Below are 23,851 nucleotides of genomic sequence, written 5' to 3' on the forward strand. Positions count from 1 at the left end.
TGAAACATATGGTCACGAGGGAGCATGGGAAGGCGATGCTGTGTCGCCTTTCCCACTTCCCATCTGAGAGCAGAGGGATGAATTCTGTGGGGTGCTCCTTTGCAAGTGGCTCCTCTCCTGGGAAGCCACTGGTGAGGAGCGTCCTGTACTCTACGGGATTAAACAGCTGCTGCATGGATGTTTCAGTATTGCAGCGTGCTGATTCGTAAGTGGCTCTCCTCTTGGGAAATCCGCTTGCAAAGCAACACCCTGCACCGCACAGGATCAGTGCCTCCATGCAACAGCTGTTGCATGTGAGTTGTTGCTTCAATGATGGTGCAAGTTAGGCTGCTACCTACCTTCTCCTAGAAAGATGCAGCTGGAGGCTAGGTATACTTTTTGTTGGATTATCCTATCTGATACCTGCCTCTTCCTCCTGCCTCACCTTGCTGCCTGATGCCCTGGCCCATGCAACCCTTCTGTAGCAATCTGCAGTCGCCTCAACACTACAGGAGGACTTTTTGATAATCCAGTATCAAAAACCCAATTTATTTTCAAGAGACACCTACCCTGATTAAAATAATACAGTGGGATCTATGATTCTTACTAGTCTTCAGTTTACCATTGGCAGCAAGACTGTCTTGTTTCCAAGTGTTCCACATAACTTCAGAGGGAGAGGGGAAAACTTGCTACAAATAGCAAAGTCCTGCAGACCTTACATAACTGCTGGGCTTCAACCTTCCCCAACATCTCCACCCCCCCTATATTCCCCAACACTTGCTTGCTTTTTAAAATGAAGTTTGTATTGATTGACAAGAAAATCAGACAGCAGTACATGGAACGTGACCCTCAATAATTGAATTAGGCCATTATGGCCCCATTGTGGACATACGGTGTGTTTGCACTTTGCGGAGAAGGAAAGAGAATTATTTCTTTTAATGCAGCAATTACACAAACAGAGAGAAGAAGAAGAAGAAGAAGAAGAAGAAGAAGAAGAAGAAGAAGAAGAAGAAGAAGAAGAAGAAGAAGGAAGAATTCAAAGGAAACAAATGCTCCGGATGCTGAGATTCAACAGAGGTCTAAAGTAGGAAACTGCTCAGCTCAGAAGTGCTGACCCTGTGCCTTCCCAGAATGCTCAAGGCTGAGCAGGATATACCAGTGATCTATCTTAGTGTACGGCACTGGGGCCTTTTCACACAACAAAATCTATTTTCCCCCAAACATTGGACTTTTGCAGTAAATGATGGGGACATGCACTGGAAAGTGCACTGGGATACATCTTGCTTGGTGCAGCAGCATCTAAACTCCCTGCATATATTTCAGAATGAAAGCTCATTAAATACCTGACATCACCTAATATCTCTGCAAAAAAAAATCAGGATGAATGCTCCATAAACAGGGTCTCTTGAAGTGCCTTTGCACTGTGAATGAGCAACAGGAGAAGCATAATGCCAGCCTGCATCCCCGAGAGAGAAAAGCACAAGGGATGGGGGTAAGAAGCAAGAGGAAAACCTGGACTTCATGACCTGACCTGCAAAATACACCTCTCTCTCTCTCTCTCCTCTGTCTATCTATCTATCTATCTATCTATCTATCTATCTATCTATCTATCTATCTATCATCTATCTATCATCTATCTATCTATCTATCTATCTATCATCTATCTATCTATCTATCTATCTATCTATCTAATCTATCATCTATCTATCATCTATCTATCTATCTATCATACCCTGTGTGAGATCAAAGCCCAAAAGTTGTTTTTCTCAGGGCCTTGTTTGCATGGCACCCAAAAACACACATTTTGGGGTGCCATACGATTGTGCCCCCCCAAAGCACTTTTCAGGGCATGATCTTGGCACAAAATCATGCAAGATTATGGTGTCCAAAATGCAGGGAACGTGACAGCATTTTACTGCAAATTTCCGCTAACATGGTCATGTTTAATGCAATTTTGCCCAACCTACATATTTTTACAAGGCATTTTCCCCAATATAATGTATGTTTCTGTATGTTCCCCATTTCTGTATGTTATTTTCACCCATATATGCATTTCTAGACACATTTTAACCAATGTCTACATTTTTGGTGCACATTACTTTGTTGGACAGCTGCCTTGCATAATTTGGAGAAGTGAAAATTTGGAAGGATGACCGTATTTTGGTTTACATGCTCTTTCACAAAATGTGAGTTAGGGTGATTTGCCTTTAAAGGTAAATAGAATCAAATTCCACCCCCATCCCTATGTATAGGATACAGGTGGGCAGGCAGTTGTCCCCGTCCTTTAGTGTACTCTGCCCTCAGAAAAAAAGAGAGAAAGAGAGAGAGAAGGAATGTTCCACCCACCATATGCTTTGGCTCCACCCACTTCTGCTTTAGCCCAACCCACTGCCACCAGTATGTGGCCGCTGACAACTTTCCTGCTTGAGAATGCAGCCTTAAACACTGAAAAAGTTCCTGACAGCCGCTCCCAAGAGACCACATTTAAGTCTCTCTCTTACACACCCCATCCCGACTAAGTTGCTGGAGATCAATAGTAACTTAACAAGGACTTTACAATGCTGTGGTCCAGGAATATCTGTATCCAAGCAGCCTCTTCCTTGATGTGTCATTTTCTTGGCACCAGCCTCCCAGGCAGGATTTAGAGCTTTTCTGAGTGGGCGGGAATCGTCTCCTCCCCAATTCCCATCCCGAAGGAGTCCGAGGAGGAAGAAGCAAAAAGTACACAAGGCAGGAACATGGCAGAGAGCAAGGGGGATTTTTTTTTTAAAGAATAACACAGGAGATTTACAACTCAAGTCAGGGTTAGTTGCAGAGTCTGGGAATTTAAAAAAAAAAAATGATGAAAAAAGAAGAGGAGGACCTCATACCAACAAAAAGTTCCAAGACAGTTCCATTAATTCCAAGACACTTTGGTGCATTGCAGCTGGAATGGAAGCAGTCAGAATGTATTTTACAGGAGAGGGGCATCTCAGGGAGCCAGTGTGGTATAGTGCTTAGAGTACTGGAATAAGACATGGGAGACGAGGGTTCAAACTCTCACTCAGCCACAAAGCTTTCTGGTGACCAGTCACTGTCTCTTAGCTTAGCCTATCCCACAAAATTGTTGCGAGGATAAAATGGAAAGGAGTAGAGCTATGTGTGCCACCTCACAGTACAATCCTATACATGTCTTACTCAGAAGTAGGTCCCAGAGAGTTCAAGGGAAATTATTTTCAGGGAAATGTGTACAGCTGGGGTAGGGAACCTGGGGAGCTCCAGATATTGCCTACTGACTTAGGCTGATGAGACTTGTGAATCCAACAGGGCCACAAATACACTTTCACCCAGTCTATAGGCCTGGTTCTTTCTCTACAGAACAAGAGAAGACTCTAAACCAAGGGTCAGCAACCTAAGGCCCATGGGCCGGAAGCATCCCACAGAGGTCATTTGACCAGCCCATGAGACATCCCCGAACCTAGTCGCCCATTCGCATGCTGCACCAAACTGGCGCAGCACAGCACAGGGACTTGCTTCCGCCGTACTGTAAATCCCGTCTGTGTCTGCACATGTGCTAAAAAATGCATCTGCACAGATGCCAAAAAACATAGGCGCAGGCACGATCCAGCCCACAGCGGGATCTCTGCAGGACCAATCTGGCTCAGGCAAGATAAACCTTGCTGACCCCTGCTCTAAACTATTCACAGTGTTGGCTTCATTGTTTTGGCTCAAAATACACCCTCCTTTGCCAATAATTTGGACCCATTTAATATTTGTTTCATTTATGCTCCCCTCTCCGATATCATCACACAGCTAAAACTGATTGGCTACGGTGTATCATGACTTGATCCCTGATAGGGTAGGATCTCATGCATGACAAATCCTGGAAAGAGAAAGTAAAGGCAACCAGAACATGCTGAAATGGCATTGAAGAAGTTGCAGTTAGGGAACTCAGTGGCATCAAATAATTCCATAAGAGAATATAAAACAAATCAAAGTGTTCTTTGAGAGACAAAAGGAAATCTACTGTACCCAAATATCCAGCCTTGATCCACCCCCCCCCCAAAAAAAATAATCAAAGGTGGATAATATCCAGGGCATCTCTACTTGAGATGCACAATTCATATGACATGAATCTACTCAGAAATATGTATCACCTGTTTCAACAGAATTAACAGGCTTGGAAGGAAGGAAACATCCTGAATTGTTAGCTCTAATTAATGCATCATTCACGACTCGGCATGCACTTTAAATGGGCTAAATGAACTGCTTGCAATCACATACCATTTTAGAAGACCCAGGGAGGGCAGAGGCAAAAATTAGCAAAATGCAAGTGATATCTCCTTCCTCACTGAAATTTCCCAGAGCAAACAGTGATTGAATGGCACATTAGTGCCCCCGCTCCCACGATGTATCTGTATCCCCCACTGCATCAAGTCCTTCCATCCCCGGATTCTGTAATTGCCCTCAGCAGAGGAAGAGATAGGGAAGATCATTAATAGTCTTTGACACTGGAGATTCAATGTATAAGAAAAGCTTTGCAATTGCTTAGATACAGGCTTCTGTATTATTCATAAGGCCCATATCTATTAAGCATATTATTTATGCTACCACCGAGAGATGTAATAAATAAGGCAATGCCCTCCCCTCCCCTCCAAGCATCCATTTTGGCTGTCCACTGAATTGCGAGTCCCATGGAGTCACCACAGTTTACCCACCCACGGAAACAGCAACAGAAAGAAGGGAGACAGCAGGAAAAATGTAGATTTCTTTATAGTTCTTCTGCACAATCTATCATAGAGCAATTCAGAAAGGCTTCCATTCACAATGGTGGATGGGTGGAGGAATGGAAACTAACTGTTGACTTGTATCCAGCTAAGTTCTACTCAGAGTAGAAATGTTGAAATTAATGGACCCTGTTTGGTCATGTTGGTTAACTTCAGTGGGGTCTGCTCCAAGTAGGGCTAGCATTAGATACATCCCAGTACAGTATGTGTTGCACAATATGCACCACTAAAGAGTGCATATTATGCATGTCAATAGCGTCATGTGCTGTTAGGGCGGCCATATCGCCTGTGTTAAAAAAGACAGTCCTCTACTTGAAGGACTCTCCAGTCTAAGTCTGTCTTACAGATAAAGAACCATCAGAAGGGAGATCAGGGGCCTTGAAAGTGTATGTCAGCCATTCCCACCTGGACAGCAAACTGAGGAAGATCATGGGTCACTACATCTCAGTGCAGTGAGATGTTTTGCATTTCCGTTTCAGCAGCTATTTCTACGTCTGCATCTACAGATATACATAAGCATGTGCAAATGTTATGCAATTTGTTGTTCTCCTTTTGGGTGATGCATTCCTTCTCTTTTTGGGTGATGGTTTTTCCTTCTTTCTGGGTAATGCGCCAGAGTGGTTATCTGGTTATCTCTCGCTTCGACTACTGCCAATGAACTCTACATGGGGCTGCCTTTGAAGGTGACCTGAAAGCTACAACTAATCCAGAATGTGGCAGCTAGATTGGTGACTGAGAGTGGCCGTCGAGACCACATAACACCGGTCTTGAAAGACCTACATTGGCTCCCAGTACGTTTCTGAGCACAATTCAAAGTGTTGGTGCTGACCTTTCAAGCCCTAAACAGCCCCAGTCCAGTACGCTGAAGGGGCGTCTCCACCTCCATCATTCTACCCGGACACTGAGGTCCAGAGCCAAGGGCCTTCTGGCGGTTCCCTCACTGAGAGAAACCAAGTTACAGGGAACCAGGAAGAACCTTCTCGGTAGTGGCACCCGCCCCGTGGAATGCCCTCCCATCAGATGTCAAAGAGAACAACAACTACCAGACTTTTAGAAGACATCTGAAGGCAGCCCTGTTAGGGAAGCTTTTAATGTTTGATGGATTACTGTATTTGAATATTTAGTTGGAAGACGAACCAGGGTGGCTGGGGAAGCCCAGCGAGATGGGCGGGGTATAAATAATAAATTATTGTTATTATTATTATTACTATGTGCTGTCTCCATGTGATAGGAGTCCAGAGGAAGGCAGGGCAATGGCCACTGTTGCATTCCATCCCACCACCTCACTCCATAAAGCCACTATCATGCGTGAGAGAAATCATAGAGGATAAGGCATGTTGCCTCTGATATAGCAACCTACAGACATTATGGCCAGCATGGCTGGTTGAGCTACAACTAATGCGCATACACGCACACACACACACACCACCTGGTTCTCCTTGCTAGGTCATGTGTTTTGAGATGCTTAGACCCCTCCAAGATTCTGGTGTTTTTTGGTTGGCGTGTTCTGCAACATGCCATTGATACAATAATAGTGCATTATGGGTGGAATTATACTGGGACATCCACATACCTTTCCTTTTTATTATTCATTCTGCAACACTTTCCCAAGGTTACCACATTATTATTGTCTAAAAGGACACTTTTATACTATGGCACAACAAAAGAGGGACAACCCCTTTCCCCATGGGATATTTGTGGCATGAAAAGTTACAGAATTTCAGCAGGAAGCTGCAGGACCAGATCAAATTGTTAATGAAACAATATCCGGGACTTTCTAATTTAGAGAAAAGGGAAGTAATAGGTGACATGATAGAAGCTTATAAAATCGTTCATGATCTGGAGAAAACAGATAGAGAAAAGGGTTTTCTCCCCCTCTCGTACCACTAGAACTCATGGACGTTACAAACTGAATATTGGAAGTTTCAGAATAGTAGAAAGTACTTTGTCAAGTAGTGCATATTTAAACTATAGAACTCTCCCACAGGAGACAGTGATGGCCATAAACCTGGATGGCTTTAACCAAGTATTAGACAAATTAATGGAGGATAGGGCTACTGATGGCTATGCCCTGCCTCCATGCCTCCATGGGCAGAGGTAGTAATGCTTCTATATAATAATAATAATAATAATAATAATAATAATAATAATAATAATAATAATGTAGTAATTATTCCCCACCCATCTGGCTGGATTTCCCTAGCCACTCTGGGTGACTCCCAACCAAATATTAAAACACAATACAGCATTATCACTTGCTAGAAACCACAGGAGGAAGAGTGTTCTTGTGCTGAGATCCTGCTTGTGAATTTCCCACGGGCATCTGGTTGGCCACTGTGAGCAAAGAATGCTGGACTAGATGGGCCATTGGCTTGATCCAAGAGCCTCCTCTTATGTTCTTATCTGTATCCCAAATCTTTTGCAGACAGAATCATGTACAGTGGTACCTCAGGTTAAGAACTTAATTTGTTCTGGAGGTCCATTCTTAAGCTGAAATTGTTCATAGAATCATAGAGTTGGAAGAGACCACAAGGGCCATGGAGTCCAACCCCCTGCCAAGCAGGAAACACCATCAGAGGACTCCTGACATATGGTTGTCAAGCCTCTGCTTAAAGACCTCCAAAGAAGGAGACTCCACCACACTCCTTGGCAGCAAATTCCACTGTCGGACAGCTCTTACTGTCAGGAAGTTCTTCCTAATGTTTAAGTGGAATCTTCTTTCTTGTAGTTTGGATCCATTCCTCCGTGTCCGCTTCTCTGGAGCAGCAGAAAACAACCTTTCTCCCTCCTCTATGTGACATCCTTTTATATATTTGAACATGGCTAACATATCACCCCTTAACCTCCTCTTCTCCAGGCTAAACATGCCCAGCTCCCTTAGCCGTTCCTCATAAGGCATCATTTCCAGGCCTTTGACCATTTTGGTTGCCCTCCTCTGGACACGTTCCAGTTTGTCAGTGTCCTTCTTGAACTGTGGTGCCCAGAACTGGACACAGTACTCCAGGTGAGGTCTGACCAGAGCAGAATACAGTGGCACCATTACTTCCCTTGAAGTAATAGTGTTCTTAACCTGAGGTACTGCTTTAGCCAATGGGGCCTCCCGCTGCTGCTGTGACGTCGGAGCACGATTTCTGTTCTCAACCTGAAGCAAAGGTCTTAACCTGAGGTACTATTTCTGGGTTAGCGAAGTCTGTAACCTGAAGCGTCTGTAACCTGAAGCATCTGTAACCCGAGGTACCACTGTATAAACTTCCCAATACCATCCTGAGCACAATTCATCATGGACCCATTTAGTGGCCCAAACAGGGAAGAGTGGAAAGGTATTATTTCCTGCATCAGCCAGCCCAAATTGCACCAGCTTCTGGCCATAAGGAGCCCAGACAGCAGTGGGGGAAATCTATTCCTCCCGCTTTTCTCCCTGCTCAGGTGGTGCTTGTCTGCTCTGCAGGGATGCTCCATCCAGCCCTTGATACTCCACCATAAATTGCATGGCAGTGATGTAAGATGACGGATACTTTTAATACAAGGGGCCTGTCATTTATTTATTAAGCAGCAACGGGCTCTGGAGGCTAGGACTAATGCATTATAAATCAACCACATTCCCGGCTATTAAAAATTCATCCAATTCATAATGTAGTACGCTAGTAATTTCTTTATTAGTCTTGAGCTCCCAGCTTCCCCACCCGACTACTTTCCACCTCCACACTTGTCTACCTTTCACTCCATTGCTTTGCTTTGCTGGTATGTAAAGATCAGTCCAATCTCATGAAAGTGAAAAGGAAGGGAGATGACCCGGGGTGGAAGGGAAACACCTATCTTGATAAAGTCACCTTTGATTGAGTCATCTGGGGATGAGGACTTGCTTAACCCAGGTTTAAGCAGAGTTTGGATGGTCATCTGTCATATATGATCTAGTTGAGATTCCTGTGTTGCAGGGGGGTTGGTCTAGATGACCCATGGGGTCCCTTGCAACTCTACAATCCTATCATTTTCTATCTCCAGGTACAGCTGGGGATGCCTCCAGTCTGAAATGCTGGAGATCTGCTGCCAGTCATTGTTAACAAGGTTCAGTGACTCAGGATATGGCAGTTTCCTGTGTTCCTAGTCAAGAACTGCAGCACAGTGGTAGAGCATTCAGAAGGTCCCGTATTCAATCTTAGCACCTCCACAAAGAGTTGGAAAAGACTCCTGTCTGAAATCCTGAAGAGCCACAGGCAGTTAGTGAAGACTGTGTAGATGCTAAACCTATGCTTGGCTCCCACAGTTCAGGAAAGGGCCGTAGGTCCATGGTAGAGACATGTGCTTTGAATGCAGAAGGTCCAAGGTTCAACCCTAGAGAACTCCTGGCACTCAGCACTGACAATAGTGAGCTAAGTGGACCAATGGTCTGAGCTGGTGTAAAGCAGCTTCCTATATTCACAACACTCAGAAACAAAAACAATTATTTTTTAAAATTTATTTATTTATTATCTCCAGATAGGGATGAGGGAGAAATGCCATTCATTTAAAGCTGAATTGGTAAAACCTGCATTTTCTGAAACAGCATGAGAACTGATACCCAGATACCCTTTGAAATTTGCACTTATTTGAATTTTGCGGTGCAATTCTCCAACCAACCAATATTTACAAAAATGCATATATTAGGAGAAAATATGCATGCAAATGATTTTTTTAATGAAACTAACATAGAAAAATGCATGTTATTAGGAGCTGTTGCTTGCAAAGACACGTACGCTAGTCAAAACTTGAGATACGAATGGGTCTATTAGGAGAAATTTGCATTAAATTAACACTGAAGGATTTCCATGGGTCTTTTTAAAAATTCAAATTGCTGAAGGAACGTGGAGAATTGAAATAGACAGCCTCTTCCATCCCTACCTGGAGAGGATGCTTTCACCTCAACTTATCTGTTCAGGATCCCTAGAGCACCTGTTGCCGCCTGGTCTTTAGGACAACAGTCCAGGCCTCACACAGCAGAATGAGCAGAAGGGTCTGAAGCAGGGCTGACTGATCACATTTTGATGTGAATGAAGAAATAAACAATTACCATCCAAAGTGGACCCATCCACTCCTTACACTTCTCATGTAAGACAGCTGTCCACACAGTAGAATCAGCTGACTGCACCACACCATGTAATCCCTGAGCATCACAAATGATGTTGGTATAAGTTGTAGAACACTTGTCTTCAGGTAGCATGCTGGGACCTAACCTAAGGTCGCATCAGTGTCTTTGAAGAGGAAAGTGGGGGTGGGGAATGGCAGGGAAAGATTTGCAACAGCTGGCCTTGACATCAGGTGGGAAGATAAATTCCCAGGCAAGCAATCATTCGTTCTGCGCCCCCACCAGTAGCAGGAGAACAGCAGGAGCCGGGTCAACTGCAAAGCTGGTAAAAGTGTTTGTTACCATCTTTCTGCGTTGCTGTGCTACTCATCCCCTCTGAAGGGAGAGGAGAGATGCTGGCCACTGACTTCTGGGAGAATTGGGGAGGTTGAAGGGGGGAAATTGTTGGTTGGAGTAAGGGGAGGTAGAGGTTTCATTTACTTTGGTTTATTTATTAATCAATGGATCAGAGTACAGTGGAATCTCAGTTTTCGAACGTAATCCATTCCGGAAGACCATTCAACTTCCGAAACGTTCGAAAACTACTACTACTACTACTACTATTGTAAGTCGCTTGGAGACCTTCGTGTGACAAGTGACTAATAAGTCTAATAAATGGAATGAAATGAAATGAAAGAGAAAGACAGTGACAGGAGGTCTACATTAGCGATTTATAACTGATCCATACTGATTTAAAGGTCATTGTTTCCTCCCCCCCCCCCATATCCTGGGAATTGTAGTTTGATGCAGATGCTAACAATTATTTGTTAGAAAGCTTCCTTCCCCTCTCACTGATCTACAGTTCCAAAGGGTCCCCAGTAAGAAGGCAGATATTCCATGAGAGAGAGAGAAGGGCACAGAGAATTAAAAGTGGGTCTCATGTTGCAGTGGGTCATTGGTTTGGAAAGATCAAAGGCTACTGTTGCAGGACACACACATGACTCACAGGTCCAGGGAGGGGCATAGCTGAGTAGCAGAGCAAAGGATAAAATAAATAAATGTAGACCTCTTGCATCTCTAGATAGGGCCGAGAAAATTCTCTGTCTGAAACCCTGGAGAGCTACATCTAGTTGCTAGGTAGCACCATGGCATGGACAGAGCTATATGGATCAATAATGTGATTTGATAAAATGAAGTTTAAGTGCTCGGTGTCGAGTGGGATCCCATCCTACTTATTTTCAGGCAGACCTATAACCACCCTACCTTTTGAAGGAGGACATCATGGAGTCTGATCTAATTATCCCACTTTTTGCTCTCCCTTCCATTTTATAAGAACATAATAAGAGTCTGCTGCATCAGGTCAGTGGCCAATCTAGTCCAAGATCCTGTTCTCACAATGGTCAACCAGATGCCTGTGAAAGTGCATACACACACACACACACACACCTTTCTTTCTATCTCACACATACTTTGGATAACTGGGCAACTTTCTGTATTCAAGTCATTTTCTTACCTTATGGTGAACTAAGAGTGTTCCCAAGATCACCCTTTGGATGGCAAGATTAGTAATAGCAGGTCAACCTGTATTTTGCTTGCTACCACTTATCTCATTTTATTCATACGTGTGTGTGTGTGTGTGTGTGTGTGTGTGTGTGTGTGTGTGTGTAAAATTTTTATTACATTTATATACCAACTTTATATTCCAATGGTCTCAAGGTGGCATAGATGGTTCTCCTCATGTTTACATACTTGATGGAAGACCAACTATGATCAGGAAATGGTCTTTAGATGAGGTCAAATGCTCCTCTTGACTAGCAACAGCTCCAGGGTTAGAGGGGCACTCTGTTGTCTCTCCTGCTATGTCACTGGACCACTGGACTCAATGCAGGCTTACTTGATGTTGGGTGACAACAGCAGGGGATCACTGTGAGACAGCTGCCATTTTAATTTTGCACCAAGTCTGGGGATGGAGTGATGCTATGTGAGGGTATTGTTGGAAATTAAACTGGAAACCTAAGAATATGAGAAGTGCCTGCTGGATCATGTCAATGACCCTTCTAGTCCAGCATCCAGTTCCCACGGTGGTCCACCATATGCATGTGGGAAGGCCACAAACAGGACCTGGGCCCAAGAACACTCTCCCCTTCTGCAGTTTCCAGCAACTGGTATTCCACTAACCTCTAAGCACCAATTGGAGCATTAGTTTTGAAGGGCAGCTAGTGGTGAATTCTGTTGCCAGAGATCTGGAGCCCCAGGAGATGCCCCAACAGTGTCCCATGCAGACACTAGACTTGATTGATAAGACAAAAAAATTCCTTCCAGTAGCACCTTAAAGACCAACTAAGTTAGTTCTTGGTATGAGCTTTCGTGTGCATGCACACTGTATCTGAAGAAGTGTGCATGCACACGAAAGCTCATACCAAGAACTAACTTAGTTGGTCTTTAAGGTGCTACTGGAAGGAATTTTTTTGTTTTGACTATGGCAGACCAACACGGCTACCTATCTGTAACTTGATTGATAAGCACATCTTGGTGTCAATGCCTCACTGAACAAGCAGAGAATTGGGAGAGCCAGATTTGTCTGTCTGCATATGAGGGTTGAAGTCTGCCTCTCTAACCCCCAATTGAAATAGCCCAGTGTTTCCCAAACTTGGGTCTCCAGCTGTTTTTGGACTACAACTCCCATCATCCCTAGCTAGCAGGACCAGTGGTCAGGGATTATGGGAACTGTAGTCCAAAAACAGCTGGAGACCCAAGTTTGGGAAACACTGAACTAGCCACTGGGAGCAGACTCTAGCAGAGAAGGCAAGCTCATCAGCACCCAGTGCTCCAATTAACATTATTTCTTCGCTTAACAGATGAATGCCAGTTTCCCCATCAGGGAGTTTCAACTAATTGAGTGGTTTGTTTTCTAATGGAAATGGGCTCTCCGCACCCAGGAGTGTGGTTGATCCCTGCTGCAACATCACCAGGCACCGCTGTGCTGTCAGCTTTACTCATTTGCGGGCTACACTTAGCTTCCTTTGATCTGTATTGTTGATATAAACGCTTGCAATGAATACTTGTGAAAGGGAAACAGGAGCCAACGAGGCAGAACCTCAGATCCCAACCTCCTGGCTGTAGGCAGTAAGTAACACACCTGTGTGTTGGCAGACAGGTACTGTAGTACACCTGGCACATCAGAAGAGAGACTTCTAAGTATGTGGGGTGATCATACATGAATACTAAAGAATTGGTTATATGGATGTTAGCAGCAGCTAGGGTATCTCTAGAACAAAAATGGAAGCTTTGCAAAGCCTGCAAATATATCTGTGGTATCTCTCTCTCTCTCTCTCTCTTTCTCTTTCTCTCTCTCTCTCTCTCTCTCTCTCTCTCTCTCTCTCTCTCTCTCTCTCTCTCACACACACACACACACACACAGCAATATGTAGCTTTCCAGAGGCTTTGAAAATCCATAACATTTTTATATTGTATGATCAGAGTTGATCATTTATACCAATACAACTAACCTGCAAGTCTCTTCAGTGCTACCAATAGGGGAAATATGATGAGACAACTGCTCTCATAAACATTAATATGTCCATATCTTCCAATTTTGTTGACAAATAAAGAGAATGAATATGTGCCCTGTTATGACATTTCTGGTTTTTTTGTAGTATTTTGCTCATCATTTTTGTTTGGGTTTATATCTTGTGTATGATGATTATTATTTTTTAATGAACATAGGAAGAAATCTGGAATCAGATATCCCAACTAGGGTCATCACACCAATGCAGCTAGCGACTAGGAGTTAGCAACAGCCCTGAACCCCATGCAATACCTCCAAAATAAGTGTCATATGCCATTGGGATGCCAAGTATGATGAACCACTGGTTTTCTATGTCATTGGAGCTGCTTGCTAGAGGAATGAATTACAGGCATTTACTGATGGTGCATCAATACTACAGTCTAAAATCTTTCCAGCAGGTGACTTCATGTGAAACCAATCTGATGCCACTGTCTTGAAAACTCTGCCATGAGTTGCCTTCCTTCACTTAGGATGACCTGTTGCTGAAGGAGTGTGAGGCATCAGATGACTCAAATTATGAATCCAGGCAACAGGAGTCAGGCACCTTACTCCATGAACCACGAACGCAGCTTGCAAGCTGAAGGACTTAATCACCTGATCCACCCCAAGCTGCAATGCCACCCTTACAAGGTCCATCAATTCAGCTGCAGCAGATAAGCTGGGGAGGCATGGCTAGGTTTACATAATTGTGGCCCTGAGCATTATGTTGAAAAATAAGATTTCCTTCTTGTCTAGTCCTGCTGATCCAGAATTTGTCTGCCACATCTCCTGGCTCCATTCCTTGGTCCTTTCTTTGCCTGATCTGAAACTTGACCCTAACAGGCTCTCCTTAGCAATGTCATATGACTCTGGACCTCAGCCTGCTTACGCCCCAGAATCAGACCCCTATTATGGTCTGTCTGCAAGCTTCCTGAAGGCAGTGGCGTAGCGTGGGGGGTGCAGGGGGCCTGGCCGCACCAGGTGCAACATCTGGGGGGCGTGCTCGCACTCAAAGCTCTCTGCCCCTATTAAAATCCATGGGTTAGGGGGCGCAAATTACTTGCCTTGCCCCGGGTGCTGACAACCCACGCTACGCCACTGCCTGAAGGTCTGACAAGGAGGCAGCCAGTCTGTCTTCTGTGCCTCCAAACTACTGGTCTTCAGTCTGTCTAACTTCAGCCTACAGGCTACCTGCCTGCTTCATGTCCAAGACACTTATATTTCTTTGGACCTCAGCACTTGGGCAAAACCCTCTCAATGACAAGCTCAGTGGTAGAGCATTTGCTATGCATGCAGAACGTCCTAGTTTCAATACCTCGCATTTTCTGGCAGGTCTGGGAGAGAACCCTATCTGAAAACCTGAAGAGCTTCTGCCAGTCAGAGTAGACAAAATTGAAATAGATAGACAAATGGTCTGACTCAGTATACAGCAGCTTCCTAATATCCCTGCATTCCAATCCAGCCAGTATTTGAACAGAAAGTTGACATACCATGTGGATAAACTATCAATTTATCTATATGAAATAAAATCCTATATTATGCAGAAGGGTTTCCTCCCCGGAAAGTGTGTGTGTGTGGATTGCCATGTATTTACAGTTCTTATATAATTATATTTAATTATTCGATTAGTGTGAATATGTGTAATTACTAACTTGCAATATGCAATTATGCCAGGGCAGTATGTAATAAATGAGGTCGTTAAAATGCTTGTTGGAAGGACGTCTGCTACGCCCACGTGGAGAGCCTGGCTCTCTTGCTGAAGTGGAGGATGTCGCCACAAAAGACCTGGCCTCAAGGCATGTACAGTGGGCCACCAGCGCTTGTAATAAGAGTCCATGACCCACTGCTTCCCTAGGGATGCAGTGGCAGATTCTGAATGATAAACTCTCATGGTGGATAAGGCTGCCATGATGACTGTGTTCTCTCTCCACTGTCAGAGGCAGGTTACCTCTGAAAACCAGTTGCTGGGCAACATAAGCAAAGAGAGTGGTGTTGCACTCAGATCTATTTAGGGACTCCCTAACTTTTGAGTTGCTATGAAGCCTCAGGTGTCCCAAAAAATTGCAACCACCCTTCCCCCAAAACATCAACAACAACAACCAAGCTGACTTGGGAAATGCTCAGATCTAAATAGGGCAGAAAGTGAAGTGACGTCTTTCATTTTGTTGGTCAAGTCTAGGAGCAAAGAGAGGACAAGTTTTAGCTTCTGGTATCTCGGGCATGAATGAATCAAGAATAACAGTGAATTCTTTTCTCGGGGTACTTCAATCTCGGGGATTTAGACTGAGGATAAAATCTTTGTTTTTCATGTGGATCTATGCCTTCCTATATGCAGGTCAATGGAGAGAGCTTTCTCTCCCAGAGCAAAGAGGCCACCTCTTTCAAAATCCATAGGATGTTTGTTGCTCAGAAGGTCATCCCCACCACAACTGGCCCTTCGGATAACGGTATTTGCTGGGACTAAGATTTTCCCATTCTAGTATTTCCCATAGTATTTTCTATACTATGCAGTGCTCATTTTTCCATCCCAATGCCCCCCTCTGCCCCCACCCTGATTCCTGTTGTACTCACCCCAAAACAATAAAGTCTGCCCTTGCAGAAGAAATACTGCAGCCATTGTTCTGAAAATTGGCAGGCTTCATTCTCTCATGAGGGATTACTGTGCCTGAAAAGTGTACTGAATTCTGGCAGGAAATGAAAAAGTTGCAGACTTTTTGGAGTTTTTTTTTAAAAAAAGCAAAAACAAAATATCAAGGCACCCTGCGTGAAAATCCTTGGCTGTATCTGCCTACAGTTTGGCAGGCTTAACCCACACTGGAGAGGTTGCTATGCCTGCAAATTTCATCAGCTTCTGTGAAAAGGTAAAGCAAGTTTTAGCTATTTTTATATTCCTCCATTATAGTGAATGGGAGAAAACTGAGCTCTTCTTTTCCTTTTTCCTTTTTTTTTTTAAAAAAAAGATCTAATTCATTCCCAAATAACAAGTCAAGTTGGAAAGACATGGTGACTCTGAAACAGATCGGACTGCTTCTCTAATGTACTCTATTGCAAGTTGAATCTTGTTGCAGATGTACATCCCTAACAGAGTATTTGTAGGATTCCCCCCCCCCCAAAAAAAAAAATCAGTCATGGCATGTGAGGTGGGTGGTGCACCCTAACCTCTTGTCTGCAATGGAGCTTGCCACTTGCCCAGAACAGGATGGCATCCAACCTCACGTGCCATGAATAAATGAAAATGCCTGTAACAAACAATATTTTCTTTGCAAAGCTCTCTAAACCTCAGAATTCCATGCATGTTTTGCCATATGGGATTAATAAAACAGCAAGCTTGCCAGGTGTTTCTACTATAATCAGACAACATCACATCATTGAAAAGAGGAGGGGGGACTTTTCAATTACCTATAAACTGATTGTAAGAGAACAGGAGTCTCTTACAATCTTAAGCAGAGATTTGAGTTCCCCTAAATAGTGCCTCAGTGGAGCGCTAGTGAACTTGCTAATCACCTTGTCTAGAAAATGAGTGGCTTCTTTTTCCTCCTTACTCATTTTCTTCTTTTTCTGTGTCTCCTTGCATAATCTTAAGAAGGATCACTAAAGAAAATAAGGAAATTCAGATATGGCTCTTAAGATGGAGAACAGGCATGAATATTCAGATTAGTTTTCCCCAACCTGGTGTCAATCCCAGTGTTTTGGACTTCAGCACTCATTGTTTATGACCACTGGCCAAGCTGGCTGGGACAGATGGGATGCAGAAGGCTTGAGGAAATCTGCTTGAAGTATGCGCCTGCAGGTGTGGCAACGTCGCCTAGTGGTTAGGACTAGAATAAGAAAGACCTGGGTTCAACTCAAATCACCTCTAAGTTATGAAGGTCACTGAAGAGCCAAAGGTCAGAAACCATCGCTCAACCTAACCTACCTCACAGGTAGTTATGAGAGGTTGCAACATAAGAGGGAAGGAGATGTGCTGCCCTGAGTTCCCTTTGAAGAAGGGTAGTGGAATTAACACAATAGCAGGACCATGCCTGCATGGTAGAGCATACACTTCACATGCCAGGGGGCCACGGTTCAATGACCAAACCTCCCAGCTGAAACAGTGGAGAGCTGCTGTTGGTTAGTGTAGATAATACTAAGCTAGATGGATGAAAGGTCTGGCTTGCTATACACCAGCTCCCTGTGTTCCTAGGAGATTGCATAAAAGATTCTGCACAGTCAGTTTCTTGGTACTTATAGCTGGCACATAACACTGGTGCTTAAAAGCTTACACTTGGCTGCCCATCTGCTACTTGGCCAGGTTAAAAGTTCTTGTACTAACTTGCAAGGTCCTTAATAACTTGGGTCCAGGATATCTTAAGGGCTGCCTGATTCCTTATATCCCTGCCTGATCTGAGGGGTAGTCTTCTGTTAGTGGTCCCCTTTGGCCTGAGCCAAATTCTATGGAACGGCCTCCCAGCTGAGATTAGGCAGGCTCACTCCCTGTTGAAGTTCAGGGGCTTGGCAAATACTTTTATATTCCAGCAAGCATTTTGAGGAAGTTCTCAGCGTTTATGATCAATTTCAATTGATTTTAGCCACTGTATGATTAAACAATAAAATAAAAGATGTACCCCACTTAGAAATTATGATGATTAAGCAATATATAAATAGCTCAAACGATGGTGATGATATAGTTTGACATAAGCTGCCATCCCCGATATAAGTTGTTCAACAGTCATGCAATAAAAAGTCTCATGAATTGCTCTCCACTGAAAAGTCAGGAGTTCCTTGGGTTTTTCAGATTGTAACTCCTGGAAACTCCACTTAGATATTATAACCCAGTTTGGATCCTTTCTGAGTGCGCTACCAACCCCCACCCAACCCCCTTCACGGGATCCTAGTGCAGTAATGAGTTTCAGTCTTTGGCAAAAAGTTCAGAACTGGATCACCAAGCCACAGGACAAAGGCACATTGCAGATGTCCTAAAGCACTATTTGCCTTTTTTTTCATTAACAAGAAATAACAGCCAGGTCTTGTAGCCCCTAACAAGGCATCCCAGCATCAGAGGTAGGAGGAAGCTGATTTGATGATACTATGATTTTCTGCATTTCATCAGCCATTCTATTAGACCGAACCAAGTAGCTTAGAATAAACATCCATCATTTCCCCCTCCCCTTTCCCTGCAAAGTGATAAGCAATGTCTATTAGTATAGAAAGTGACAGAAATCTATATCATGCCAATGTACTATTAATAGTGCATTAAGCATATACAGTTCTCTCTCTCTCTCTCTCTCTCTCTCTCTCTCTCTCTCTCTCTCTCTCTCTCTCTCTCTCTCTCTCTCTCCGCCCCACCATTTCAGATCAGTAACCTGTGCCGGCATGGACTTCATCAGAGAAGGACTGGCTGTGTAGACTAGCCAGACTGCAGTGCCAAGGGAAGGAGGTGGAAAAGGAGAAGAAAGCTCTGAAAACAATGGGCTCCCCTGTACTTTGTTCCAATTTCACCCACCCAATGACTTCCAGTTGTTTTGGACTATAACTCCCATCGGCCCCTGCTGGTATGGCCGTCCTGTTTGGAATTACAGTCCAAGCCAGGCATAGGCAAACTTGGCCCTCCAGATGTTTTGGAACTATAACTCCCATCATTCCTAGCTAACAGGACCAGTGGTCAGAGATGATGGGAATTGTAGTCCTGAAATATCTAGAGGGCCGAGTTTGCCTATGCCTAGTCCAAACCATCTGGCAGACAGCTCCGAAGGCTGACTTGACTTAGCTTCCATGGAACAAAAAGCAAACTCTGTCCTTTTCTACCATTTGTTATTTTCAGCATTGTGATAGGGACTGTCACCCAATTGCAGAAATCTTAGCCAATTAATCAACTAATTGATTAAACCTACATATATTTGCATAAAGCCAGCTTATGGGCTTGCCACAGACAATTGGTTGGCCATTGTGAGAAAGGGGTGCCTTTAGTCTGACTCAGTCGAGTTTGTCTTACGTTCCTTTTACATGTCTATGGATTTTGTGATAACAGTTCTCAGCTCAAAAAAATAAGAATAAAAAGGGATAGGATAAGCTTATGGATGAACCCATGTGAAACTGAAACTGACCAGAAATAGACAGATCCATCCAATACCAACATGTACAGAAGGCTGTTGATTTGCTCTCTGGTCTGCATGCACAAAATTATGTCACCCAAAATACTTCTTTTAACAGCTTTCATTGATCAGTCCTTTGGCAGCATTTCTAAGGATATTAGTTGGTTTCCAAGTTCCACTGATATGCATGGGATTTGTTTCCAAACAAGCATGATTAGAATTCTGCTGCAGATCTCAGACTCACCCACTCTCTTTTTCCAGGTAGGGTGTTGTGGATACAGGAGAATGTCTTTGGAAAATGGGTGGAGAAATCGTATTCATGGTGCTGACAGTACTGACAAAGCATTTCTGGCATCAAATGAAGGTTTATGGTATGATATGAAACACCCCATTATGAACATGCCAGATCACAATTACGGTGGGATAGAGAAGAAGATAAAATCTAAAGGAGGGATAAACCATTACCACACCACTTATTGTTAGAGATATCTCTCTGGCATAAATCTTAGGTTGTGAATGTCAAACCATTTGAAGAAGCAATCAGCTGTCACACTGGTTTATCAATGCGTTTGGGGGGATGCAATTTGGAACTGAGCCACAGGAGTCACTTTCCTGAGTAACTTAGCTTTTTCATAAACAGATCTCAAGTTACTAGATCTTATGATAAGATTCCTAAACTTACATAGCCTTGCCCGGATTATTTGCTTTATTACATCTATGTTACATCATGGCAAACTGTCAGGCTTCAGGGAATTGGCTTCCTCACCCATGGCAGTAAATGAGCAGATTAAATGAAAGGGAAGTCTTACCAGTTAGTTTCTTTAATAAACACAGCGAGAGAGAAAAGAAAGCGTCTCCCTAGAATGGCGGTGCTCCCAATTAAGGCTCACTCCTCCTCTGTCCCTATTAATCTACATCACTCCTCCATCTTGTAATCTGAGTTTGTACCCTCTGCACTTTCTGTTCTAACACTCTCTGAGCTCTCCGTGCCCTTGGGGATGGGTGGGTGGGGATGCTGTTCAGAGACTGTGAATCGGTTAACATTCTCTCTTCCAGTGTTTCTTCTGCTAGTTGTTCCCCATTCAGTATTTCCCAGCTACTGCCTTCTGAACTATGCCCCTCTGCAAATCACTGTTCTAAATCTATACTGTCTTCCTGCTCCTGGGAAGATTCAGGGTCAGGGGGAGGGGTCTCTCTCACCATTCCTCCTCAGTGCAGCCCTCCTCAGCACAGTCCCTGACACACACACAGATTTCCCCAGGAGGTCCTGACCAGACCCAGATTGGCTAAGCTTCTACTGTATCATATGCCTTCAAGACTGTAGCTCCAACTTTGTATTCTGCAGCTCTCTGCTTGCTTGTTTACTTCCACCACCGTCTTAGCCTTATTCCAGTTCAATGCACCTGGCTCTTTGTAGGATTCCCGGCAACTGAGAAACCTCAGACTGGCCTAAAGGGACCTTTCCAATTCACGGCAAACAATAATCCACTGAGCCAACCAATGTCATTCACATAAGCAAGGCAGCTGGCATGTTTTATAAATGCCACCGATGACAGCAAAAGAAAATACCAACTCATTGCGGTTCAGAAAGCACTCTTTAAAGTGCATTCTAGGAATGCAAAAGGGAGCGAGAAAGATTTTGACCTAGAAAAGGGGGGAAGCTGCTTGAGCTACCGTCTCCTCCATTTCCTGGTGTGAACCATCCCCCTTTCTTGGTAGAAACATACCCCAAACAAATACATTACAATCAAAGTCAAAGGCAAGTGGAATTAAGAGGACACAGCCCATTGCTCTGGTGAGTGATGTCTTGCCACTGTTTGATGCACTCGCTCCAGATTACGGGCCTTGACTCTTCCTTCCAGCTATAGTGCCTATTAAGCACAGGACCACCCCAAGGGGGAAATTCCATCATGGGCTGAACGAATGATGCTCACAATAGCTGTTAGTTAATTAAACCAGAGCTTAATTCATGCTGGTGTTGCTGTTTGATTCACACTTAGGGCGGAGGGGGAAATCTGCAACAAGGACAAGACTCATCCTGAAAAGTGGTTCATGTTTCCAATATTGGGAGACTTCTATCCCTAGGGCTTGGTTTCAGATCAGGACCAGTAAACATAGCTCAGCAGTAGAAGATCTGCTTTGAAGGCAGAAAGTCCCTGGTTCCACCCGTACTGTGGAACTGGCATGGTTACAGGTTCCACAAAACACCTGTTCTGCATTTGTAAGAAATAGATCTTTTAGTGTGGCAGCACCTGTACTTTGGAATTCCCTGCCTATTTACATCAAAGTAGAGTATAAATTGGGCCTGAGAAAGATGATAGAATGCATGTTCCAGAGACTCCCCACCACCACCTGCATACTTAGGATAGAAACCTCCAAGGCAAATATTGTTGGGTCCAACTAATGTGCGTTGTTTGGGGTGGGGAATGGGGAATGCCATGTTTCAAATATGTTCACACACCCAGCTATATGTACTTGCATTGTTTTCCCTCCCAGAAGGAGGAACGTGCTCAGTGAAACTGTAATGATGCTCTCTAGAAAGGAGCTCTTTGGTAAACTTAACAGGAGCACCTTGGGAAACGATGGAGAGGGTCATACTCTGGCACATTTGCATGTAAATAGTTGTGATGTGTAATGATGCCACTCAGATTTGAACTGGTGGTGGCGATGGTTTGAGATATTAATTTGCTTTTCTCAGAATTCATGGTCAGATGCTGAACCAATCTCCTGAGCCACCACAAACTTCTTCTCCAACTCGGACCATAATCCAAAATGAAGAAGAATGACCTGCCCCATCCTTGCTCCTTCCCACTCTGGCTTGCCCTGGCAGTGCTGCCAACTATAACAATGCAGGTGGGAGGCATATATATGTAGTTCACACTCCCTGGTACCTAGAATGTAAATGCCTTCAAATTCTCCTCTTCATTGTCTTTGGTGTTACTCAAGCTAAGGCCAGTAAAGGCATCTGAATACATAAACCCAAGCCTGTATTCTGAAATCCAGGGATGGCTTTAACATTTGATTTTGTTGAATGTGCAAACTCGTCCTTAGTTACAAAAGGAGACAATAAACTATTCTGGGCTGGCTGATGGACACACACATGTTTGTAGAGTAAGGCATCAACATTGCCTATGGAATCTCAAAGGTAGGGCTGTCAAGCTGATTAAAGCATTTTTAGTTGATTATTACAAAAAATATCTCAATTCATGTGGCTTTCTGAGATGCTGAAGGGTGACAGAATTTACACAAAAGTTACCACATGTTGTTTTAGAAGGAAAGGCTGTCATTCAGACTTTCTTTTTCATTCCTTATTACAGAAGCAAACCTAAACCAGAATAGCCTCAGGCCTTAACTTCCAGCCCCTCTGATGAAAATTGATCCCCCAATTATAATCAGGGCAAAACTGAAACTGCACCTCACACCCCCCCCCCCCGCGCAACATTTTAAGCAGCACTGAAGCATGTTTCTGCCTATTAGTGATTTTCTGACACTCTCTGCGAAAGCGTTGGCTTTTCTGTTTAAATTGCCCTCACTTGCCATCAGTGATGTCGTCATGTAGCCGGATCTGACTGATCATAGCAAAGTGTAGTTTTCTGCCATTCACAACAGGATCTCTAATTGGCAGGAATAACCCATGCCATTAGTTCAGAAAGAGGAAGAAGGGTGAAGGGTGTGTGTCAGTGGTGGCGTCGAGATGATACTAATGCAGTTGCACTGGGGGGGTAACAATAGCATGAACGAGGATTACACAAAGATGAAACTAAGGTCTTTGTGTGTGTGTGTGTTCCCATTATGCAATTACTATTTTTTACCTTTAAACACCTAATATGATAAATATTTGGAACAGTCCCGATTATAATTAGATCTGCTGGTTAAACCAACTAAGGTTGCAATCCTATAAAAACTTACCTGGGAGTAAATCCCATTAAAGTCAACTGGTCGTGCTTCTGAACAGACATGTACAGAGTTGTGCTGCATAGTCTATTAATAAATTTTAAATCTTCCATCCTAGTAGAATCCTAAGCATGCATTTTCCGAGCCACACTCTTTGAAGCTAATAGAACAGCGAAGGCGCAGCTGAAAAGCCATTGGCAAGGAGCTTTCCCACTGAACCTCTGAGACTCCCCACCTCCATGAACAGGGTGAGATTCATTTTCTTCCACAGTCCTGACTAGATGCAGGAAACATAGACAATGCCAAAGCGCATGAATGGGAAGCGTATGAGACGGGTGGGGAAGAAGTGGTGGTACCTTTCATATGGTTTGGTTTGGAGCCATTCTGGAAAATCTACAGAGCTGAGGATATGTCTCAACCAACCTTAGATGCTCTTACAAGGGCCCCCGACAAACTGGAAAGGATGAGTTACTTCCCAGTGATGTTCTTGATTTTAACGGAAGGAATTCGATGTTCACTGGGATTTAAAAAAGGAGCTATCCCACAAGAGTCA

General features: G+C 43.8%; 1 protein-coding gene across 3 annotated transcripts in view; it reads right to left on the reverse strand.

The window, feature by feature from the left end:
• The window catches only part of NTRK3 (neurotrophic receptor tyrosine kinase 3), a 413,927-nt gene that overhangs the window by 130,379 nt on the left and 259,697 nt on the right, over positions 1-23,851 (reverse strand). The window lies entirely within an intron of this gene.

This window comes from Podarcis melisellensis, assembly GCF_964234715.1.
Source record: "Podarcis melisellensis genome assembly, chromosome: 14".
In the NCBI taxonomy this organism is placed as follows: domain Eukaryota; kingdom Metazoa; phylum Chordata; class Lepidosauria; order Squamata; family Lacertidae; genus Podarcis; species Podarcis melisellensis.